Here is an 11031-nt window from a genome sequence, read left to right as displayed (position 1 = left end):
TTTTCTGGCTGTCACCCTACCGTTACATGACAGACTTTTAGTTAATATAACTGTGAGTCAGTCACTGAAATAAAGTACATACGATCTATGTCAAATAATCCTCAACCCAAGTTTACTTTGTTTGGTTTGTCTTTAATTTGGTGCAGTAATCAGGATGGGAAAATTAAAACTAATCTTTGAGTGCCTACTATACCTCCCATATGCTAGGAACTCTCATATCCGTAATCTTATATAATTCTTGCAATAAAACTAATATGTAAGGTAGGCATTATCCCCATTTTATAAATAAGGACACTGAGTAAATGACAGTAAAAAATTTTAATGACAATTGGATCTCAAGGGCTGCACATTCCAACCTAGGTACATTGATTTCCAAAGACATTTCTTTGATTAACTTCTATCAATTAGGTGTTTATACTTTCGGGTTTTTTTTTTTCCTTAAGATTTATTTATTTATTTCCCCCCCATGTCTGCCATATCCATTCTCTCTGTGTTCTTCTGTGTCTGCTTGTATTCTCGTTAGGTGTCTCTGGAACTGATCCTGGGAACTTCCAGATGGGAGAGAGGCGATCATTCTCTTACACCACCTCAGCTCCCTTACACTTCTTTTTAAAATTAATCATTTATTTATTTTAATTTCTCTCCCATTCCCCCCTCCCCCCCAGTTATCTGTTCCATGTGGCCATTCGCTGTGTGTTCTTCTGTGTCAGCTTCTGTTCTTGTCAGCGGCACTGGGAATCTGTGTTTCTTTTTGTTGCATTATCTTGCTGCATCAGCTCTCCATGTGTGCGTCGCCACTCCTGGGCAGGCTAAACTTTCTTTCGCACTGGGCAGCTCTTCTTATGGGGTGCACTCCTTGCACGTGGGGCTCTCCTATGTGGGGGACACCCTTGTGTGGCGTGGCACTCCTTGCACGCATCAGCACTGCGCGTGGGCCAGCTCATCACAAGGGTCAGGAGGCCCTGGATTTGAACCCTGGACCTCCCATGTGGTAGGCGGGCGCTCTATCTGTTGAGCCAAGTCTGCTTCTCTATACTTTCTTAATGTCTAATATTTCCACCATTTACTCTTGACAAAAAAGTAGTCTACATATAATTATGATTATGTGCAGAAGAAATATTTTGACGGTTTCCAAGCCTGCCACTTGATGATGTAAAGGTATCACAAACTTAATTGCAATATTGATTCTAAATGTTATAAAAGGTGAAGAAAAAAATTCACTTAAAATAGTAGCTATAATATCTCATATCAGGTGACAGTACAGATTTCTTTGGGTCCTGTAAGTGAAATATCTGCATTTTTTACATCTCATTTTAATATTGAAAATTGTGTAATTGACAAGATCCCAGTTCTTTCAGTGTCAGTCATTGAATGAAATACCTCTTTTCCTGCTACTTGTTGATCCAGTGAGTGGAGGTCCTATAAGAACACTCTTTCTTCCCCCTAGGAAAGTACAATATAAGTTTAGATCCTCTCTACTGTTTTTAAAATTCCAGGCATCATCAGCAGGGAAAAAAGGCTTAAGTCATAAGTGGAAGAAAAGGGGGGCAAAGAGAAAACCTGGCATATTATGAGAAAAAGAAGAATCTTTCCAATAGTTGTCTTATTCAGATCCTTCTGAACAGAAGATAGCTAAAAGACCCTGGAGTCTGGAGATAGTTCAGTAGTTACGAATAATAGATGATACCTGATTGAATGTTCCAATTACAAATTTTCTCCTCATTAACACAAAATGTGTGAAAATTGACATTTTTTATCTTAAAACTTGAATGGCCCACAGATATCTAAGTTAATAATTGCTCTTTTGGTAAACATATTCTACAGGTCATTGTATCTGAAAATAGCCCTGCCTCTAAAGGTAAGAGTGGCAATGCCAAAAAAAAAAAAAGTGGTAATTCCTAATTGCTGCCAGAATGTTCTTTTGCTTCTAGTTCTTTCATATACTTTTCACATTACTAAAATTCATACAGACTTCTGTGCAGCTAATAGAAACATTTGAAAGTTATGGGTAGTTTTTCCAGATGTTTTAGTATGTTTTGCAGATGATATGCTTTCCTCTGATGGACTTAATTATATGAACATTTTTATGTCCGTCATACAATTGAAAGTAATACATTTTCCTGTGAATTTTTCTTATAGAAAATATAAGCATGCTTACCTACATATTTCTGTTATGAATATGATGTCAAAGGGAAAGTGGGCCAATTTAGAAAATGTTTAAAAAGAATGAGGGTATGAGGCTTATAGTGTCAGATATTAAAATGTAACACGGTACTATGATAATTAAATCAGTAGGCCTGAAGCAAGTAGAAGTACTACAGTGGAGAAGAAATTACAGAAACTGAAAAGGCCAAGCATTTTCACACTATTTTGTATATTAAAGATGTCATTTCATATCTGGAAAAAGAATGGCTTATTTGAAAAATGGTCCTGGGGGAAGATTGGAGGAAAATAGAGCCTTAGGATTTAAGAGTTAAATATTTAAAAAGCACCAATACCGAAAAAAAAAAAAAAAGACAATTGTAAAATCTTGGCAAAGAAAAACTGAGTTGGAAAAACTAAAGGACAAAAATTGGCAGGTTGAACAAAAAAATTTTTAAATGTGATTTTTTAAAAAAACAGCTTAAATAAAATGAGAAGGCAAGTGACAAAATGGGGAAAATATTTACAACATAGATGATAGGCAAAGGTCCTGTAAAAAATAAAGATTAATATCCTCAAAGAAAAATCACAATGGAGATGCACATGCAATTTACAAAAGAAATACAAATATAGTGTAAATCAAAGAAACTCAGCTTAAAATAACAAAGAAGTTTTTCTTTTCAAATTTGAAAAGGTTGAAAACAATTTTTGGAAAGAGTTTGGGGAGATGAATTAAAATGGAAATGGGAGTACAATTTTGGTTAACCTTTTTGAGAACAAATTTAGCTATTTATCTGAAAAGTGTTTGTTCTCTGAAACCTAAAAGTTCCTCTTTATATATTCATAAATTGTCACATAGACTATGTTGTCATGTGGAAGACATTTATTACTCTTTTTAGGTGCCCAAAATCAGAATTCCCTACCTCTATTTGTGATATGTCCCATGAGTGAGTTTTGTTGGGTATTTCTTTTCATTGACTACCTTCTGCCCACCCACCTCCATAGAATCTAACTTCTAAAACATAAGGATTTTTTCTTCTTTCTTCACTGTTCTCTCTCTGGTGTCTAGAATGGGGTGTAGATTATAGTAGGTTCCCAATAAAAATCTGAATACCAGGTTTACTTTTCCAACCTCACTTGGAGCTAGTTTATAGGCAAATGGCCTGGACTTGAGTTAGATGAATCTTTGCAGGATTTGGACTTGGGAGGAAAGATGCACAAATTCAGATCCTAAGAGAACTTTCTCAGCCTGCAATAGAGTTTGTAGGACCAGCAAGCTCGCTGGCATAAAAGATGGTGGTACAAGTTGCAGTTCTCCTCATTACAATGATTATCTGGTTCTCTTGCTTCTGTCATGATTCTGTGAGCTACTTAATATTAATTTCTTAAAATTTTATTTTCCTGTAAAATATTAATAGTGGTGAAAGTGGACATCCCTGTATTGTTCCTGATCTCAGAGGGAAAGCGTTGTCTTTTACCATTGAGCATGATGTTAGTTTTAGGTTTTTAATAAATGGTCTTTATTGTGTTGAGAAAATTCCTTCCTATTCCTACTTTTCTAAGTGTTTGTGTGTATGTATGTTGTTTTTTGTTTTTCCCCTATTTGGTAACAGGAATTGAACCTGGGACCTCGTACATGGGAAGCATCTGCTCAACCACGGAGCTATACCTGTTCTCTGTTTTTGTTTTTGTTTTAATCAAGAAAAAGTGCTGGATTTGTCAAATCCCTTTTCTTTGTCTATTGAAATAATCATATGGTTTGTCCCTTCATTTTTTTATGTAGCATATTAGATTGATGGATTTTCAAATGTTGAATTACTTTTGCATTCATTCCTGGAATAAATCCTTCTTGATGGTGGTGAATAATCTTTTTAATATGCTGTTATATTCACTTTACTAGGATTTTGTTAAGAGTTTTTGCATCTATATGCATAAGGGAAATAAGTCTGTAAAATTCTTTTCTTCTGATGTCCCTTTATGGCTTTGGTATAACAGTAATGCTGCCCTCCTAGAAGGAAGTAGGAAGTGTTCTCTACTTTTGAATTCTTTGGAAGAGTTTGAGAAGGGATTATTGTGAATTCTTCTTTAAATGTTTGGTAGAACTTATCCATGAAACCATTCTTTGGTGGAAGGTTTTTGATTATTTGATTATTGATTAAATCTCTGTACTTGTTATAGGTCTGTTGAGGTTTTTTATTTTTTCTTGAGTTGGTTTGAGTAACTGGTCCATTTCTAGGAATTTTTCCATTTCTTCTAGATTTTCTAGTTTGTCAGCATACAATTGATGATAAAATTATTTTATAATCCTTTTCATTTCTGTAAGTTCAGTAGTGATTTCACCATTTTCCTTGCTGATTTTAGTTATTTGCATCTTTAATTTTCTTTTCAGTCTAACTAAAGTTTGGTCAGTTTTACTGATTTTTAGAAGAACTGACTTTTTCTTTTACGTATCTTTTTAAAATATATTTTATTAGAGAGTGCATAGGTTTACATAAGGATTATGCAGAAAATATAGAGTTCCTACATACCTCCCTATTATTAACAACTTGCATTTGTGTGCTACATTTATTATGATTGATGAAAATATTATTGTAGTTTCAATACTAGCTACAATCCAGAGTTTATAGTAGGATTCTGCTTGTGTTGTATACTCTTTCTTTTTAAACATTTTTAGTCTAGGAACACATATATAGCTTACAGTTTGCCTTTTTAAAATATATAATTCAGTGCTGTTAATTATGTTCCCAATATTGTAATTGCTTTATATATTCTGGATATTAAATCTTTATCAGATATGTGGCTTCAAAATATTTTCTTCTATTGTGTAGGTTGTCATTTTACTTTCATGATAAAGCCCTTTGAGGCACAAAAGTTTTAAATTTTGATGAGGCCCTGTGGTGGTTTGGAACTGTATTCACCCTGGAAAAACATATTCTTAAACTTAATCCATTGTAAGTCGGATACTTGATCATGTTACTTCAGTTAAGGTGTGGCCCACCTCAGTCAGGATGAGTCTTAATTCTATTGCTGGAGTCCTTTATAAACAGGATGAGAGAGAAAGCTACAAGGGGATCAGCCTGAAGCTGAACATCAACAGGATCCAGAAGAGAAGAGACAGGCCAGAAGAGGGTACCCATGTGCATTGCCTTGTGATGGAGGAGCCCAGGATCTTGGGTAGCCAGCAGTGAACTCAAGGAGACCACAGTCTTTGGAGAGAAAGTGTTGCCTTGATGATGCCTTGATTTGGAAATTTTCCCAGTCATGAAACCATGGGCTAATGAATTCCCATTGTTTAAACTGACACATTGAATGGGATTTTCTTGAACAGCCCAGGAAACTAAAACAAGTCCCATTTATCTATTTTTTTCTTTTGTTAATTGTGCTTTGGGTGTAAAGTCTGGGAAACCACTGCCTAACACAAGGTCCTGAAAATGCTTCCTTATGTTTTTTTCTAGGATTTTGTAGTTCTGGTATTTATATTTAAGTCGTTAATCCATTTTGATTTGATTTTTTATATGGTATGAGGTAGGGGTCCACTTTCATTCTTTTGCAAATGGATATCCAGTTTTCCCAGCACCATTTGTTGAAGAGACTATTCTTTCTCAATGAAGTGGTCTTTGCCCTCTTGTCAAAAAACACTTGGGCTTGGAAATATATTCTTCCTTTATAGAAGGATTCCAAAGTCAATGAAAGAGGGAGTGAACTAAGGGAGAGGTAAAGAACTAGGGGAGGGGTAAAGAACTGGGCTTAAGAATACCATCTACCACAAATTGAAATTATGTGTATATCATGTAAATGAATACTCAAATGGAAATGATGCCACTCTAAAGCCAAATCAAAGCAAACAAAAACTCACGGCATTGAAAAATCAGTTGGTCATAAATGTTTGGGTTGCCTTCTAAACTCTCAGCTTGATTCCATTCATCCACATATCTGACCTTATGCCAGTGCCATGTTGTTTCGGTTACTGTGGCTTTGTAATAAGTTTTAAGATCTGGAAGTGTGAATCTTCTCCAACTTTGTTCTTTTTCAGGATGGTTTTGGCTATTTGGGGCCCCTACCCCTCCATATGAATTTTTTTCTTTTTTCCTTTTTTTTAAAGTGGTACTGAGTGTTGAACCTGGGACCTTGTGCCTGCAAAGCAGGCACTCAACCAGTGAGCTATACCTATTCCACTCCACATGAATTTAATGATTGATTTTTCCATATCTGCAAAGAAGGTTGTTGGAGTTTTGATTGGGATTGCATTGAATATGTAAATCGCTTTGGGTAGAGTTGACACCTTAACAATAGTCTTTCAAACCATGAAAATGGAATATTCTTCCATTTATTTAGGTCTTCTTTAGTTTCTATTAGCAATGTTTTATACTTTTCTGTATACAAGTTCTTTACATTCTTGTTTAGATTTATTTCTAGCTATTTAATTCTTTTACCTGCTTTTTTTTTAAGATTTTTTTTTATTTCTCCCCTCTCCCCCTGTTGTTTTAAGCTTGCTGTCTGCTCTCTGTGTCCATTTGTTGTGTGCTCTCTGTGTCTGCTCATCTTTTTTTTTTTTTTTCTTTCAAGATTTTTTTATTTATTTAATTCCTCCCCTCCCCCGGTTGTCTGTTCTCTGTGTCTATTTGCTGCGTCTTGTTTCTTTGTCCGCTTCTGCTGTCAGGGGCACGGGAAGTGTGGGCGGCGCCATTCCTGGGCAGGCTGCACTTTCTTTCGCGCTGGGCGGCTCTCCTTACCGGGCACACTCCTTGCGCGTGGGGCTCCCCTACGCGGGGGACACCCCTGTGTGGCAGGGCACTCCTTGCGCGCATCAGCACTGCACATGGGCCAGCTCCACACGGGTCAAGGAGGCCCGGGGTTTGAACCGCGGACCTCCCATGTGGTAGACGGACGCCCTAACCACTGGGCCAAGTCCGTTTCCCTTCATCTTTTTTTTTAGGAGGCCCGGGGAACTGACCCTGGGACTTTCCATGTGGGAGGGAAGGGCCCAGTCACTAGAGCCGTCTCTGTTCCTTGCTTGTTGAGCCTCTCATTGTGATTCCTTGTTGTGTCTCTTTGTTGCATCATCTCGCTGCTTCATCTTGTTGTGTCAGCTTGCCACACCAGCTTGCTGTCTTGCTTATCTTCTTTAGGAGGCACTGGAAACCTAACCTAGGACCTCCCGTGTGGTAGGGAGGTGCCCAACTGCTTGAGCCATATCTGCTTCCCTTACTTGCTTTTGTAAATGGAATTTTTTTCTTGATTTATTCTTCAGATTGTTCATTGCTGTATAGAAACACTACTGATTTTTGGGTGTTGCCTTGTACCCCACCACTGCTGAATTCATTTATTAGCTTTTAGAATTTTGTTGTAGGTTTTTCAGGGTTTTCTGTATATAGGATCATGCATTCTACAAATAGGGAAAGTTTTACTTCTTCCTTTGCAATTTGGATGCCTGTTATCTCTTTTTCTTGCCTAATTGTTCCACCTAGAATTTCCTATACAATGTAAATAACAGTGATACAGTGGACATCATTGATTTTTTCCTGATCTTAGAGGGAAAGCTTTAAATCTATCATTATTAAGTATGATGCTACCTATCATATATGCCCTTAATCATGTTGAGGAAATTTCCTTCTATTCCTAGTTTTCTAAATGTTTTTTATCAAAAAGAGATGCTGGATTTTGTCAAATGCCTTTTCTGCAACAATTGAGATGATCATGTGTTTTTCTGCCTTCATTCTGTTAATGTAGTATTAACAGAATGTGTATATGTAATATGTATTACATTAATTGATTTTTTTGTGTTGAACCACCTTTCCATACCTGGGATAAATCCCACTTGATCGTGATTCCCCCTCACAGTCCAATGGTGCATAATTCTTTTAATGTGTTGTTGATCTGAATTTTCTTTTCTTCTCGTATCTTTATCTGGAAGTTTTGTCTCATCTTTAATTTTCGGGAGAGTTTGAGCAGGATTGTTGTTAATTCTTCTTGTAATGTTTGGTAAAATTCCCCTGTGAAGCTATCTGGTCCTGGGATTTTCCTTGTTGAGACGCTTCTGATTACTGATTCAATCTCTTTACTAGTAATTGGTTTGTTGAGATCTTCTTCCTCTTCCTCCTCCTTTTCTTCCTCTTCTTCCTCCTCCTCCTCCTCTTCCTCCTCTTCTTCCTCCTCCTTCTCCTTCTCTTCCTCCTCCTCCTCCTCCTCCTGTCTTCTATCTGCTTTCTTCTTCATTTTTTGGCAGCTGTATACAGCTTATGGGCAACTAGAAGCCCCAGATCTACTTCCCAGGAAGTGCTGTCTGGCCAACTCTTCCCATTCCTGGGCTTAAATAAAAATTAATGCCACAATCTATGTCAATCCCTGGTAAATTTTCTCTTATTTCATCCAACCCTTCATTTGAGGCTATGAAAACTATTGTGAATCTTGATCTTATCATGCTGTGTTTTGTTTCCGAGATATTTCATCTGTCTGCATTAATTCTGAATCAAACGAATCAAAATGATGGCCAGAATAAAGACCGCGCTGCATGGCATGCCACCTGACACCTCTTAAGTTGCCATGGCTATATTAATTGATATCAAATATATTGAAAATATGCAGGAAATATTTTATGGATCTTTTATTCCTGGAACAGAAAAGATGGCTACCCAAATTTCTCAAATGTTTTTGACGTTTAAATTCTTTTTTTTCTATTTCTCCTTGAGTCAATGTAGGGAGTTCGTGTGTTTCTAGGAATTTGACCATTTCCTCTAGATTGTCTAATTTGTTGGTGTGCAGTTGCTCATAGTATGCCTTTATCATCCTTTTTGTTTCAGTTGGGTCCATAGTAATCCTTCCATGTTCATTTCTGATTTTAATTATTTGTGTCCTCTCTTGTTTTTCTTTGTCAGTCTAGTTAGAGGTTTGTCAAATTTTTTGATCTTTTCAAAGAACCAACTTTTGGTTTTGTTGATTCTCTATTGTGCTTTTTTTTCCTTCTCTATTTCTTTTATCTCCATTATAGTCTAGCATCTTTTTTATTTCTTTCCTTCTGCTTAGTTTGGGATTGGGTTGCTCTTCTTTTTCTAGTTCTTTCAGTTTTGAGGTTAAGTTTCTGATTTGAAATCTTTCTTCTTTTTTAATGTAAGCATTTAGAGTGATAAATTTCCCTCTCAGCCTGCCTTTTTTGCATCCTGTAAATGTTAGTATGTTATATTTTCATTTTATTCACCTGAAGATATTTCCTAATTTCCCTTGTGAATTCCTCTTTAATCCAGTGGTTGTTTAAGAGTACATTGTTTGGGGAAGCGGATTTGGCCCAACTGATAGAGCATATGTCTACCATATAGGAGGTCCAAGGTTCAGACCCAGGGCCTCCTGACCCGTGTGGTGAGCTGGCCCACGCTGATGCGTGTAAGGAGTGCCATGCCATACAGGGTGTCCCTTGCATAGGGGAACCCTATGCACAAGGAGTGTGCACCATAAGGAGAGTCGCCCAGCATGAAAAAAGCGCAGCCTGCCCAGGAGTGGCGCCATACACACGGAGAGCTGACACAGCAATATGATGCAACAAAAAGAGACACAGATTCCCAGTGCCACTGACAAGAATGCAAGTGAACACAGAAGAACACAGAGCAAATGGACACAGAGAGCAGGCAATGGTGGGGGGTGGGGGGAAGAGGAGAAAAATAAATTAAAAAAAAAAGAGAGTACATTGTTTAATTTCCACATATTTGTGAATTTTCCCTGTCTCTCTCATGGATTTCTAGCTTCATTCCATTATATGATTTCAATTTTTAAAAATTTATTCAGACTTTTTAAATTTTTTTAAAGATTTATTTATTTATTTAATTCCCCCTTCTTCCCCCGTTGTTTGTTCTCTGTGTCTATTTGCTGCGTCTTGTTTCTTTGTCCGCTTCTGTTGTCATCAGCGGCACGGGAAGTGTGGACGGCGCCATTCCTGGGCGGGCTGCTCTTTCTTTTGCGCTGGGTGGCTCTCCTTACGGGTGCACTCCTTGCACATGGGGCTCCCCTACGCGGGGGACACCCCTGCGTGGCGCGGCACTCCTTGCACGCATCACCACTGCGCATGGGCCAGCTCCACACGGGTCAAGGAGGCCCGGGGTTTGAACCGCGGACCTCCCATGTGGTAGACAGACGCCCTAACCACTGGGCCAAGTCCGTTTCCCCAGACTTTTTTTTATGGCCTAATCTATGGTCTCTTCTGAAGAATGATCCATGTGTTCTCAAGAAGAATGTGTATTATGTTGTTGGGTGAAATGTTCTATACATATTTGTTAGATCTACTTGATTTAGAGATTCATTCAAGTCTTATATTTCCTTATTGATCCTCTGTCTAGATATTCTGTCCTTTATTGAAAGTGTTTATTAAAGTCTCCTAATATTAATGTAGATCCATCAATTTCTCCCTTCAAATCTCTCAGTGTTTGCTTCATGTATTTTGGGGCTCTTCTGTTATATATTTATATATTTATAACAATTATATATTTATATTTGTTATCTGTTCTTGTTGAATTGACTCCTTTATCAGTATATTATAACTGTCTTTGTCACTTATAACTGTTTTTTACTTAAAGTCTATTTTATCTGAAATTAGTAGAGGTACCCCAAATCTCTTTTTTTAACTACTTGCATGGTATATCTTTTTTCCATCCTTTCACTTTCAACCTACTTGTGTATTTGAATTAAATATGAATGTTCTCTAAACAGCATATAGTTGGGTCATGTTTGTTTATTCATTCTGCCAGTCTTTGCCTTTTGACTATAGAATTTAATCTGTTTATTTTTAAAGACACTACTGACAATGCAGGACTTTCTTCTCCCATTTTGTTATTTAGTCCTTGTAAGTCTTATACCTTTTTTTGTCCCTCAATTCTTCTGTTAATGCTTACTTTCATATTTATT

General features: G+C 37.1%; 1 protein-coding gene across 5 annotated transcripts in view; it reads left to right on the top strand.

The window, feature by feature from the left end:
• KLHDC1 (kelch domain containing 1) overlaps positions 1-11031 on the top strand; it is a 90437-nt gene that overhangs the window by 7139 nt on the left and 72267 nt on the right. The window lies entirely within an intron of this gene.

Source organism: Dasypus novemcinctus, chromosome 3, assembly GCF_030445035.2.
Source record: "Dasypus novemcinctus isolate mDasNov1 chromosome 3, mDasNov1.1.hap2, whole genome shotgun sequence".
In the NCBI taxonomy this organism is placed as follows: Eukaryota; Metazoa; Chordata; class Mammalia; order Cingulata; family Dasypodidae; genus Dasypus; species Dasypus novemcinctus.
Note: the sequence above shows the minus strand (reverse complement) of the source record. Positions and strands in the feature narration are given on the sequence as shown.